A 14,697-nucleotide genomic window follows, 5' to 3' on the forward strand; every position below is an offset into this window, starting at 1 on the left:
TGATTTGTATACATACATCATACACCATCTTAGATACTAGATCTTATGCCATCACACCTCAATTTTAGACATGAAAAACGTCTGAATACACGGTGACTTGCTGGAACCAGCAGGTAAAAGAGAAAGCCAGTAAGTAGGTCAACAAAACACAAGGTAATCTGTGACTGAGAGTCAATATGAGGAAAACAGATTCAGAAGATTTAGCTTTTTTTTGTGCTGAACATGTAAAGCAATTATTCGTTCTCTAAGTGGATGGAATTTAGTGACTGATAGTCAGCCAATTTTGCTCTTTATGGAATTTGTATCATTATCCAGTTGTGAAGTTGTTTTAAATAGAGAACTCATGATAGATGGGTAGTGACTCATGGGAGGAGTTTGCGTGGTTCTATGTATTTTTGTATTTCAAACTCTGCTTTATCGGGCAAGAGTGAAGCAGCCGGGGTGTCTGATCACCTCGGTGTGTATATTTAATGCTCTGTGGTTTTGCTAGCATGCTAACATTCTCTGGCTCGTTCATGAGAACACGTCTAGAGAACAAAATACGCAGTTTAGAGAATTAGTCATTTCCCAGTGACAGCACTGTATTCTGCTAGAATCCAGCAGGTATGCATTGCTCAGTATACTTCAGAAAGTTTTTTTTTTTTAGAAAATATTAATGACAGCAGGAGCAGGAGAGACTAGTCAGAATTTTTTGAGGAGATGGGATGGAAAAAAATGCAACAGTCACACACATTTACTTTTGACAGCATTCCTAGTAGTATAAGACACTGCACCTGAGCCAGACACAGCAGTACATGATCATTTTGTAGCACTGTAATCAGAGCACAGGTTACTTATGTGGCAGCCTTCATCTGTGATGTGACATCATTCCTCCCTCTGCCATCTGTCTCTATCAGCTGCTGTCTGTTGGGTGTGACTGTAGAGACCTCGTCTACGCCAGCTCACTGTTATGCTATTCTTACTGATGCACAGATCCAGTTGGGCTGTTTTCATGTGCAGCGAATGGCAACACCAAGAGCATATTCTTCCACTCCTGTCTCCCCTGTCTCCATGCTGCCTTTTCTGTCTCATTTTGGAGTACCCTTACACTCTGTCAGACTGGAGAATAAAGAATTGCTTTGTCATAAATAGGTATATTGTGCATGATCACAGCTCTGTGATGGATACTAGGAGTGGTAGTGAGAGAGAAAAACTGGGAAAGGCAGAGATACACTGTCTGAGGATGCTGTCTGACCTAAAAAAAAAAAAAAGAAAGCCAGCAGCACTTATAAGGCTTAATCACAGCTCAGGTTTTCAGAGAGAATTTTTTCTTCAATGCAGTAGGTTTTTACTGGCAGAGGTGGAGTTCAGATCATAGCTCTCTAAAGGTGAGCTCTTTGTACCCTTCCATACTGTACACTACAATGCCTAAGGGTTTACAATGTCAACCCTCTGGGTTTACTGCAGCAGTTCACGGTCAGCTGTACACAAGATTGAGCTTCTTTTTATCTGCTTGACCTCCACAGTAACTTATCTTGTCAAATCTGGGAAGCACCTGCTACCATAAAACTTTCACTGGACCTTCGATCAATGATCGTAATCTGTTGAGATTGCGGTCGGTGTAAATCTGGTCCAACAGAATCAGAATCGATGCTAAATATAATGCACTGTTCAGATATGGAAAGAGATATTATTGTGCAGCATAATGGGGTGTGTGAAATATGAGCTGCAGCTCAGGCTAAAAGTGCTTGCTAAAGATTACTAGAGACAGATATTTTGATATGATATCCATAACAGCATTATATAATCTAATAATCAGCAATTACATGCTCTGGTGCTCTGAATACTGATAGCATGATCATGATGGATTATTTCTGAAAGTTAAACGTCTCTTAATATACTATGGGAGTCTGACTGGATGCATGTAGAGAAACCATGTAAGCAAATGAAATTCATTTTGGCAAGACAGAGAGTCAGATGCTGCTGGCACCAGCTTCAAGCATCATGCTTCTTCAATGCGCCATGGACCGAAAAAGTTGATGAGTGCTCTTTTTGGCTGGGCTGCTTGTGTGAAGGGGGCATTAAAAATACATCTGCAAGAAAGTGAACTGAGCATCCATGCTGCCTTCATCCCTCCTTTTCTCTCACCACCCTGTGGAAAAGAGCAGCTTTAGAAATCTCTTCTCTCCTAACACCACATTTGCAATTCTGTGATGAGTGCAAGTGCTTCTAGTTCACTTCACGGCACATCCTAAAGTGTAGCGTGCATCTTGTCGGTAAGTCTCGCAGTTCATGGGGAGTTTTGTAAAGATGACTTGAGGTCAAATATTTTATAAATGATGAGTGGGGCAGGCCGCTATAGATCTAGATGCATATCCCAGGCATATCATATCGATTGCTGAGCTACAGCTTGGCATTTTATCTCATCTGTTCTGTAACCACTGGTTTTCTGCCTCCTTCAGCTATGGTACTTATACAGTTAAGGATGTTATGAACTCCAGATATTTGGAAACACTTAGCATTGGCTAAAGGTTTTAAAGTAATTACACTTTAATGTACTCAGTAATGATCAGCCAAATAAACCGCTAAAACTTTGCCAACAGAAAACTAATTTGAAATTGAAAGTACAGCAGATAAAATTTGCTGATTGTTTTGGTAATTAGTAAAGAAGCTAAGGTAAGTTCAGAAAACTTTGTGCTAATCATCATTTTCTTCTTTCCAACTTGGTATCCATCAAATAATGATGGAAATGCAAGTCAGAAGAGACTGCGGGTAGACTCCTGCATCCTGTTTTGTTAGTGAAAACCCCAAATTGATAAATTTTTAATTTATTGCACTAAAAGCATACACCCCTGTCTGTAGCATTAGGATATACATTTCCTACCATAATTCAAGTATTGATTTTTGTCTTGATGTTTGTCTCTGAAATGTCACTGTGCTCTGTTAAGTGTTTGTATTGAATCTCTTAAATTACTCACTTTGTTACTTAGGAATAGTCTCTCTCTCTCGCTCTCTCTCTCTCTGTCTTTTAGCAGTTTAAGGTTTGAGGATGGTGCTCTATCACTGCTGAATGATAAGTTGGACCTCAAGGTGACCCCTGCAATGTAATAATCTCTTTTTTATGGAGGCTCCTATTTGAACTTTTGGCTAGAGGTGTCCATCGACACTGGGATCCACAGGACCCAGTGAAAAGCTCACAAGTCAAAAAGAGAGACTATATTTTCAATAACATTCAGTAAAACTACATTAAAGGTCTTACTTTAAACAAACTACAAACTATAAAGCTATAATATGTAATATGTTTTGTTAAAAATTAAAAAAAAAAAACTATAATATGCTTGTTCCTGAGCTTAACATTTACATTACATTACATTTTTCTTGAATCATGCAAACACAGACAATGTCTATTTGCCTACATTGGTATTTAATGTCTACAGCACCTATACAACCCTGATGGTAAAGCCACTCAGTCAGTATTCTAACACATTTTGTGTATAAACACTATCGCTAAGTGTTATAAGCTACTCTGAAATGAGGACCCAGATGTGCAAGAGAGATGGCCATCATAACAGTGGCTAATGGAGCATAAGCTAAGAGCCTCTGAGAATGTTCTTTCTATTTAAAATAAATTAAATAAACTGCCCATTTTATCTAATAAAAAAGGAGATAAAAAGGTTTAAATTTACCAAATGTCTTGAATACAAATAAGAGCTTCACTAATCAACTTTGTAAACCTTTCAAGGAGCTGATTGTTTTTAAGTGTGTGTTATTATTTTGCACACAATAAAACATAAATGAAGCCACTTCCTGTAAATCTAAAGCCTATCAGATTGTTGGGCTTTTACAGTGGTGCTTGTGGTCCTTAACCTTTATAAGCACTGCTTTGTCCTTGCACTTTCGAATTCATCATATGCTCCCAGCATGCCTTGCAAAGTCCTCGGTGAGTCTGGCATTCACTTTGAGTAAAAGAACGATGAGGTTGACAAGGTGCCAAAAGCCAGCTACATGTCAACACGATTGCAATCAGAGTCATGAGGACCACTCAGGCTGCTGGTCCTCCCAGCGACAAAGTGACACAAAAGGAGGACTAATACACCACTGCATAGCTCATAACTCATACTTACGCTACTGATGAACTGTGCAATGAGAACATTTTTCCTACCATGTTTTATTTTTGTTGGTATCAGTCATGTTAAATGTAACCTTGGAATGACTGTGGCAACTCAGGATAGTCACGTGCATCCAGGGCACAGTTTTAAGAAGGTTTGCTTCCTCACTTAATAACAGGATTTTCTCAGGTGGAGTGGTAACTTCTCCTCTTCTTCAGCTACTATTACCTCTGGGGTACCCCAGGGCTCTATCCTGGGCCCTATTTTGTTTTCCTTGTACATGCTTCCACTTGGGTCTATCTTTCAAAAATATAACATCTCTTATGACTGGTATGCAGATGATACACAGTTGTACCTTCCAACTGTACCTGTGACTCTCTCAATCTCATTTTTGTAGAGTCTCAAAGATATTACATGTTAGATGTCAAACAACTTTCTGCAGTTGAACCAGGACTGAAGTTATTATATTTGGTCATCCCGCTTCCACCACAGCTATAGCAGATAATCCGGGGCCACTATCATCTAATATACACATCTATGTAAAAAAAGGTCTAGGCATCATCTTTGATTCTGCCCTAAAATTTAACAAGCAAATAAACTCAGTTGTGAGACGTAGCTTTTTCCAACTCAGATCCAATGCTAAACTAAAAAGCATCTTATCATTTAAAGATCTGGAAACTGTCCTTCATGCTTTCATTTCTTGTTGTATAGACTACTGCAATTCCCTTTAATTTGGGATCAGTCAGACAACCTAGTCGCAAGTGGAGCTGGTCCAAAATGTAGCTGCTACGCTTCTAACAGGTACCAAGAAAAGGGAAAGCATCCCCCGTCCTGGTCCCCCTCCACTGGCTACCAGTTAAATACAGAATTGAATTTAAGGTTTTACTGTTTGCTTTTAAAGCTCTATATGGTACTGCACCAAGCCGCATCTCCGATCTTCTTTGCCTCCTTTCTACTTCCAGAACCTTAAGATCTTCTAATCAGCAGCTTTTAAGTATTCCACACACACAGAGGAAGTTCAAAGGTGATCAGGCCTTTTCTGTTGCTGCTTCAAGGAATATTTTACCATTTATTTATAATTATTTTTTATAATTATTTATATTACCATTTATTTATTTGTTTATAAAGTCATCCCCATAACAGACATTTTTAAATCCAATTTGAAAACATATTTATTCTCCAAGGCATCTGAGTCCTTGTCACTTCTCCATCATCTGGCTGTCTGTTTGTTTTTGTTGTGTTATTGATGGTCTTTGTTTCTGCTGTCTCCTTATTGTCTTATTTACTCTATTTGATTTCTTAATTGTGTTGTTCTTATTTTTTTGTATTCTGTCTTAATCTTATACTGATTTGATTTTACTTGTTGGCTGACACATGCTGTCTTTTAAATGAGCTACAGAAATAAAGGTGACTTGACTTCTGCTAGAGGAACATACACAAAGGAATAAAACGTTTGAGATTAAAGCTCATGATTTCTGTTACAGAAAAGCATCTAGGTTATAGAAATATGACTTTTCATCTTCCATGAGTTGGAAGTAAAAGTGTTAAATGCCACATTTTTCCATTTCCAGGCAGCACTTGCGTGTGCTCTCTCACATACATTTACACACTGTTGAGCACAATGAATTAAGCAAAAGGCCCATTAAAACAGCAATTATGAAATGCTGTGTCAGTGATGTGGAACATTTTAGGATCCCTAATTGGTTAATTGAATTGGATCTATATTACAGTTCTGAAGCAACCAAACACATTACATAAACATACGCATGTATAAGTATAAGGCATCATGCTGATGCAGCATGTGTCTAGGGAATGAATGAATGAATGAATGAACAATAATGAACTGTACATTTAACCGTTGTGTTAACTACAATGAAATCGCTGAAAGGAGTTGAATAGCTGGGATTGGAAAAGATCTGTGTCATCATCTACTACTAAAAGAGAAGTTATACTTAGCAGATACAATTACATGTACTATAGCATGTACTATATACATATATATATATACACAGGACCATGTGCACAGATTGGACAGTCGTTTCCTATATGGTCTGAGAAATGTTCTCTGCACATCAGAATCCATTATCAGGCGCAATCTGATTCTTTATTTCCCCATGGGTTAGCAGAGATGCAACTTTAATTTAACTTTTGCATCAGCTGAGTGTTGGGTGACACCATCACACATTCTGCTTCAAGTTAAATCTGAAGAGCTAAATTCTTTCTCACTGGCTCTTCATGCAGCTGAGTACATGCTCATGAATTGCTTCTGTCACAAACAAGGTGGCGATAATCAGTGACATTTTGCACAGAATTTGATCACATGCAAGATTATCAGATCACAGCTGCTAATACAATCCTGAGCTTGGGTTACTTTCTGTATAGAGTTTTCCATGTTCTCCCCATGTCCGTGTGGTTCAATTTCCTCCCATCTCCCAAAAAAAAAAAAAAAAGCCAATAAGTGGAACGGTTACTCTAAACTGCCCCGAGGTGTGAATGGTACCATACAGGGTGTATTCCTGCCCTGTGACCTTGGGATAGGCTCCAGATGAATGTATATGTATTCTGTATATGTGTAAACTCTACAGACTGTTGTGAGTGAAAATCCCAGGAGGTCAGCAGATTATAAAATACTCAAACCAGACCATCAGGCACCAACAACCATGCCACAATCAAAGTCGCAGAGATCACACTTTTTCCACATTCTGATGTTTGATATGAACATGAATTGAAGCTCTTGACCTGTATCTGCATGATTTTATGCATTGCGCTGCTGCCACATGATTGGCTGACTGGATAACTGCATAAATGAACAGGTGACCAGGTGTGCCTATTAAAGTGGACAGTGAGTGTATATGCTTGTAATAGATTCAGATTCTTCCTTATTTTTAGCCATGTTCAATTTAAAAAATAAATAAATAAATCCCAGACTGAGATCCAGTTATGCATTTCAGTGAGCAATTTAAATTTCTGCTGTGTGTGGAGACACCTTGTGATGACCTTGCTTGCACAGACTGTCAGTCATGTTTTATTCCTTGATGCCTCAGACATAGGACTATCACAGGTTTTAGCTCTACATACCATAATCTATGCATATCAGATGGCTGTCTCTCCGCCTCTGTTAGTTATGTTTCTGAAAACACTGAAAGCATAAGTGGAAAAGAAAAAGCAAGCAGACAAAGCATTCTTGAAATAGATGCGATCCAGTTGTGGTGGAGCACATGAAAGGTTAAGACCTCACAGATAGTTCAATCCCAGCTCCTCAGGGGACATGGAAATGGGAGTAGAAATCACACATAACACATCTGACAGATGCATCACACCATGAAAAATGCAAACTGAAGTACTGTGACATCTCTGTACTTTCTCACATGTGCTGGTATTCCTGGTTTTGTGAAGTTAAAAGTATCTAATAGAAATTCCTGTGCTAGCACCAAAAGATATTTTGCATTAAATGTGTATTATTCTTGTTACAAACCAATCAAATGTGTGTGAGGCTTAGGTTCTGCATTGTTTTATGAGAATTTCTTTGTTTTCTTCTATTTTTGTTTCTTTTAGACAGAAATAGAAATAAAAGCACTACACAAATCTGACAAAGATATGCAGGAAATATCTAATCTGCAGTGCTAGACATGATATCAATCTTGAAATGCCTGATATTGCCTTCAGCGCTTAAATGCTGGATGAGGGAATGATAACATGGCATCGTTCTGACAGGGTGAACAGGAGGGAAGTGAATTAAAGACAAAATTCTGCTTTGTTGTTGAGGCTTCCTCTCATAGATGCAGCACACTGCATGTGATTTTCAGCCTGAACAATCTCTCTCTCTCTCACACACACACACACACACACACACACAGAGCACAGGATAATCAATATACAGCCTAAGTCACTTAAACAGTCTGCTGAATCTGACATGCTCCCAAACACGAAGCATTTTATTTCATTTATTTATTTATTTTCATTTAAAATTTAAATAAGTGAATCCTAAAGCATCTGTATGAATGAACATATACAGTATATATACTCAGCAGCCACTTTAATAAGAACAACTGCATCCCTGCTCATTCATGCAACCCAATCAGCCAATCAAGTGGCAGAAGGACAATACATAAAATCATGCAGATACAGGTCAAGAGCTTCAGTTAATGTTCACATCAAACATCAGAATGGAGAAAAATTTGATCTCAGTAATTTTACCGTGGCATGGTTGCTGGTGCCAGAGGGGCTGGTTTGAGTATTTCAGAAACTGCTGATCTCCTGGGATTTTCAATCAAGCACACCAGTCTCTGGAATTTACGCATAATTATGCAAAAAATAATAATAATAAAATAAGCATCTAGTGAACAATAGTTCTGCAGGCGGAAATGCCTTGGTAACTGGCACTCTTTACAACCATGGTGAGCAGAAAAGCATCTCAGAATGCACAACATGCCACATCTTGAGGAGGATGGCTACAACAGCAGAAGACTAACACCTTTAAACAAAAACATGACTCTGAGGCTACAGTGATCACAGGCTCACCAAAACTGGACAGCTAAAGATTGGAAAAAACATTGCTTGGTCTTTTTCACGCAAAAAGCAGAGTTTCTACATTATTACTCAATAAAAACACACACACACACACACACACACACACACACACATAGATATATAGGGATTTAGCTTATCTTTTAATAATGAGTAATAAATGTCTTTTCATTTTATGGCAATAGCTTTTAACCTACTAGTGAGCACACGTTTAAACTAGAATTGTGACAATGTTAAATTCTAATGAATCTCATAGAGAATTCAACAATTCATGCAATAAGCTGTAATTCTGTCCATCATGGCATCTAAACAAATAAATACAAATTTACACCACACACTCAATATATTTCCCGATTAATAATTACATTTAGTACAATATATCATTATATGGGTATACAACCACATATGTAACAGTGTCTAACATCTTATCAAGTGATAAGTAAAGGAGCTTGAGCTCCACAGAAGCTATTTATGACAGAGGGTTCAGTTGGGTTATGCTGCCTGTTGCCATGGAATCTTATAAGAGCGTTGAAATTACACTATGGTCAGAGAAGACAGGCTCAATTATGAATGAACCACAATTATCATCCCTTTATAATTCTTCAAAAAAGGACCAATTATGTTGATTAGTAAATAATGGAGGTTTTTCAACAGCCCTCACAGGTCTGGCAGGGGACAAGCCAAGATATCTGTTTATTCTCTCTGGCAAATGGGCCAAGTGTGTGTTAGAAAGTTTGTTATCATCTGTTGCCATGTGTTTGTGTGCAGAAGTGGAGGCAGTGTGTGGCATCCGTCACAGCAGAACAAATCATCAGTAACTATAAACTTTCCAGCAAAGTCCAGCCAAGTCCATCAATCACAGCTGAAGGATGGAAGGCGCTACAAAGTGATCCCTGCTCAGTGAAGAATAATCTGTTATCTCCTGTCCAAGCCCTGTAATCATGCCATGTGTACAATGTGCAGCCCTAACCACAGAACAGGCCGCATATATGACGCATAGGACACATGAGACACATGATACATGAGAGGGACTGTCATCACTGTAACATCAACTAAACTATTCTGCTTCACCTAGGCATATGGCAGTATCTGCTCTTCAGTATTTCAGTAAAGTATTTCTTGTTTTAACCTCGCTACTACCCTTTAACCAATCCTACAGCAAAATATTTTGCTACTGTTTGTTCGACTGGAAATCAGTTCATGTTTTTTTTTTGTTTTACATGTTAAGCAGTTATCTTTTCTATCCTACTAGAGCAGTATTGCTGTATTTGTTTTACTTACTTCAAAATAGTACATTATTACAATTATGACTGTGACTGTGATAAGAAAATCTGCAGTAGTTATACCTTTCATATTACACTATACCAGTATACTGTAATGGTGTAAAAATAAAGTTATGATCAGGTGTGGTGCTTTCCATGCAATACACAACAAGAAAGTAAAAATAGTGTGAACAAAGAACCTACCAGTTGAAATACAGAGGAAAAAAGGACGATGCAAACCTGTCCATGACTGAGTGTTTGTTTATACAATGCTAAACTAAACACTCTAAATCTGATTATCATACGGTATGCTTTAAACCATGATTATCATACAGTATACTTTAAACCATGATTATCAAACATACTTTTGCGCATATATATATATATAAGCTAAATAAAGTGTAATGTTAAAAGGTCTAGTAAATAAAGAAAAAAGATGTCATGCAATGATCATGCAGGAACAAACGATGCAGACTACTTCTCTGACAAAAATTGTAATGAGCAACGGAGGAAACACACAATAATACATGACACTGGTGTGTAGGTACTAATGAAAAACATCAGTCATAATTCCATCAATGCCCTTGTAGCCAATGATAGTCAACAATACGCCCTCAGAGATAAATTATAACATCTCTGGCTGGTAGACCTAATCACTCCAGTCTAAATGAAAGCTTGACGAATGAAAACTCAACCTGACACTAATTAACCACAGCAAACAGTCATGATGGACATCATCGCAACCTTCAGATTTCCAGCTTTTTTTAATTACAAGGAATCATTTTATCTCCTCTTTGTTATGAACTATGACCTTGGTACTGCGTGTACATTACCTCATCAGAGTGCTTACTGCACAAGAAGATTCACTAGTGTTTCATACAAATTCATACTGATTTCACCATGTACATGGTGAAACTTTTTTTTTTTCCACAAATAAAGCAGTTTGTGCACTATTACTCGATAAACCTACACTCTCGGAAAGAGTACTAAACTTCACCTTTCCTTGTCACTGCTGTGGTATCCTCAAGGGTGCATCTGTTTACCTTTATTATATCTTTTACCTAGAAAGATGCATGTAGTGTACCTTTAAAACTGTGCTCTAAAAACTAATTATGGTCCAATTATGTGCCTTAAACCTTTTTAAAGGTGCAGTATATCCACATTCCCAGATGTAAATACATATTAAAGGTACAAAGAATAACCATACCACCCCAGATAAAGATCCCAACCCAGGAACAAAGAAGGGTACAGTTTAATAGCCTGGTTTTCCTGAGTGTGTCCTCAGTATAGCCCATTACAGTCGCCTTATGCTTTTGGATTAACATATACCAAACAAAATAATGAATTAAATATTCAGCCACAAAGTTAATTACACAGGAAAGGATGTGGCTAGGTTTTTACCAACTTTAACTGGTTTTCTGGTATTAATAGCTCGTGATTAGTGGAACAGAACTGTCCAGGGTTAAATGAATACTGCTGAATATTTACAGAAATGTTACATATATATATATATATATATATATATATATATATATATATATATGTATATATAGGCTGTTCACAACATTACAGCATGTATGTCGTGTCGGACACAAGGTTTATTCAGCACTAGGTGCTACTGTGGCTTGAGTATGATCTTTTTGTAAGTTGCTATGTTGTGACAGAGAAGTCGGTGTGAAGAGAAACAGGTGCGCGCGACTTCACTCACCTTCCTCTACGCTGTTGTTTCCTGAATAAAGCGCCTCAGATTCGCAGCTGTACTCATCCGCCTGATTGCGCGGCAAACTTTGAGTTCGTCTGCAGCTCTACGGCATGGTGTCGCTCGCTGCTGTGCCTCGCCGTCAAGCCGCCACGAGTCGAGAGAAGGTGCCGCGCACGTAAACGGTAAGCGAGCAGACAGACTGCGCCTCACCTTCATCAGATCCTCTTGGTCCACTTCGCGCGAGCAACAGCCTTCAGTGACGCGCAGCCGATGTCATCGACTGAGCGCGAGCGAGCGGCCAAGTTCAATAACGAGCGCTGTGCGCGTGCGTACGGGGAGACACCACGCGCGCGGTGGGATTCGCTGCCTACATCAACACCCCCACGCAGGCATCACTGGATATCTACCAGCTACTATACACCCTCAGAAATAAAGCTACTAATACTCTACCATCTCCTTGTCGCAGGGGTGGCACTTTTACAACGTATTTCACCTTTAAAGATTTACTCCAAAAGCTAATTAAAGGTTCACCACATGCACCTTCCCAGGTTAAAGATACATAATAAAGGAACAAAAGATGTACTCTTGATGGTGCAAATACAAGGACATGTGTCTAAAAAGTTCTGTTTCTCTGGAATTTTGTGTACGACTTCTTTTACTACATCAAATGTATATATACATACACATGTTCAATTTCACATGTTACTGCAGTGTAGTTTAGTACAGACATTGGATGTAGGAAAAGATGGAGTAAAAGTACTAAATGCTAAAAGTGCACTATATATATATATATATATATATATATATATATATATATATATATATACAAATATATATATATATATATATATATATATATATATATATATATATATATATATACATATATATATATATATATATATCAGCTCTGGGCAAATGAATTGAATCTGTTCCCACTTCCTCTCCCACCCAGCATTCTCCCTCTCCACCCTACTCCAGACCAGCAACCACCCCCCTCCCCGGACTGTCTTCGCCTCCACCTCACTTACACCTCACTACACTTCCCCTCACTGCCCCCCTAGTCTTTCACAACCTTTCACCCCCATTCACTCATCTCAGTCCTCTCTCACCCCCCTCTCCTTAACAACAGATCAGGTGAGGTGTGAACTAAGGAAGATAAAGGCAAGGAAGGCTGCAGGGCCGGATGGAATCAGCCCCAGACTGCTCAGGGACTGTGCTGACCAGCTATGTGGGGTGGTCAGGTACATGTTTAATCTGAGCCTCAGCCTGGAGAAGGTCCCAATAATGTGGAAAACTTCCTGTGTGGTTCCAGTACCAAAGACTGCATACCGCAGGGAGCTGAACCACTTCAGACCTGTTGCCTTAACCTCCCACCTGATGAAGACCATGGAGAGGATCATCCTCTGTCACCTCCGTTCCTTAGTCAGCACAGTGCTTGACCCACTGCAGTTTGCATATTGGCCTGGCATCAGTGTGGACGACGCAGTGATCTACCTACTGCACCGGGTACTGACTCACCTGGAGACCACTGGGAGCACTGTGAGAGTCATACTCTTTGACTTCTCAAGTGCTTTCGACACGATACAGCCAGCACTGTTGCATGGGAAGCTGGAGCGGTCGGGGGTAGGTGATCACCTGGCTGCATGGACAATCGACTACCTCACCAACAGACCACAGTATGTAAGGTTGCGTGACTGTGTGTCTGAGGTGGTAGTCTGCAACACCGGGGCTCCCCAGGGCACGGTGCTCTCCCCGTTCCGTTTCACACTGTGCACCTCGGACTTCAGTTATAACACTAACACCTGCCACCTCCAAAAGTTCTCAGATGATACAGCCATTGTTGGATGAACAAAAATACAGGAACATCATCAAGGACTTTGTTGACTGGTTTGAGTGTAACCACTTGCACTTGAACACCAGTAAGACGAAGGAGATGGTTATTGACTTCCAGAGAAGGAGAACACCGCACCACATACCAGTGACCATCCAGGGCTTGGACATTGAGTTGGTGGATAGGTTCAAGTACCTAGGTGTCCACTTAAACAATAGACTGGACTGGCTGGATAACATTGATGCTCTGTACAAGAAGGGCCAGAGTCGCCTCCACCTGCTGAGGAGACTAGGGTCCTTTGGAGTGTGCAAGACATTATTAAGGACATTTTTCGATACTGTGGTGGCCTCCGCAATTCTCTACGCTGTAGTCTGCTGGGTGGGAGGCAGTACGGACCAGGACAGGAAGAGACTGAACAAGCTGGTTAGAAGAGCCAGCTCTGTCCTGGGCTGCCCACTGGACTCTGTGGAGGCGGCGGGTGAGTTCATCTATTATGAACAACACCTCTCACCCCCTGTATGGGACTGTGGAGACCCTGTGTAGCTCTTTCAGCAGCAGACTGCTACACCCCCAGTGTAGGAAGGAGCACTACTGCAGGTCATTCATACCAGTGGCTGTCAGACTTTACAACACCACATTACAGTGATGTTCAAATGTGCAATATTTTATAATTGTATATAATTTTATTTCTTTCATTATTCCTAAGGCTTATATATAGATATAATTTTAACTTTTCTTTCTTCCTATCGTTAGTCTTTAATACCTGCACTTTAACTGTCTGTGAGCTGCTGTGATAAGTGAAATTCCCCACTGTGGGATCAATAAAGTTTATCTTATCTTATGTATATATAGACGAAGGTGATGTAGTGCAATTTTAGCAGCCTGGAATAGTGCCTTAGTCAGTTCAGTACCACCACAGCAACAAGGAAATATACAGTTTGTTAGCATAATTTCTGAGAGTGTATTATCAGCAATGCAATAGAAGCACTTAGCAGTAGAGCAGCATGGTTCATCCACTGACTAATGCCTTTAGTCACTCTACAAAGAAAAGATTAAATCTTGTACCCTAAAGGAACAAAGGATTACAACAAAGAGTTTCCCTCTCAGAAAAGCTTGCATAAACAAGCTAGAACAATTAACCATCCAAAGGGCCAGTTATTTCAAGAGTGTGTGTTAAATGTCTAGAAGAGGGTTTGATGTACTGAAAGGCTTTATTTATTTATTTATTTATTTATTTATTTTTTTAATAGTAAAGCATAGTACTTGTCTCTGCTTCCTATTCAC

At 39.3% G+C, this 14,697-nt stretch overlaps 1 protein-coding gene across 1 annotated transcript in view; it reads right to left on the reverse strand.

Moving 5' to 3' along the window:
* The window catches only part of zgc:171482 (zinc finger protein), a 71,886-nt gene extending 59,936 nt beyond the window's left edge, over positions 1-11,950 (reverse strand). The window contains exon 1 of the mRNA XM_026933003.3: positions 11,586-11,950. The gene's annotated coding sequence lies outside the window, so the exon portion shown is untranslated. The remainder of the gene's footprint in view (positions 1-11,585) is intronic.
* Positions 11,951-14,697: the final 2,747 nt, after the last annotated feature.

Source organism: Pangasianodon hypophthalmus, chromosome 3, assembly GCF_027358585.1.
Source record: "Pangasianodon hypophthalmus isolate fPanHyp1 chromosome 3, fPanHyp1.pri, whole genome shotgun sequence".
Taxonomy (NCBI): domain Eukaryota; kingdom Metazoa; phylum Chordata; class Actinopteri; order Siluriformes; family Pangasiidae; genus Pangasianodon; species Pangasianodon hypophthalmus.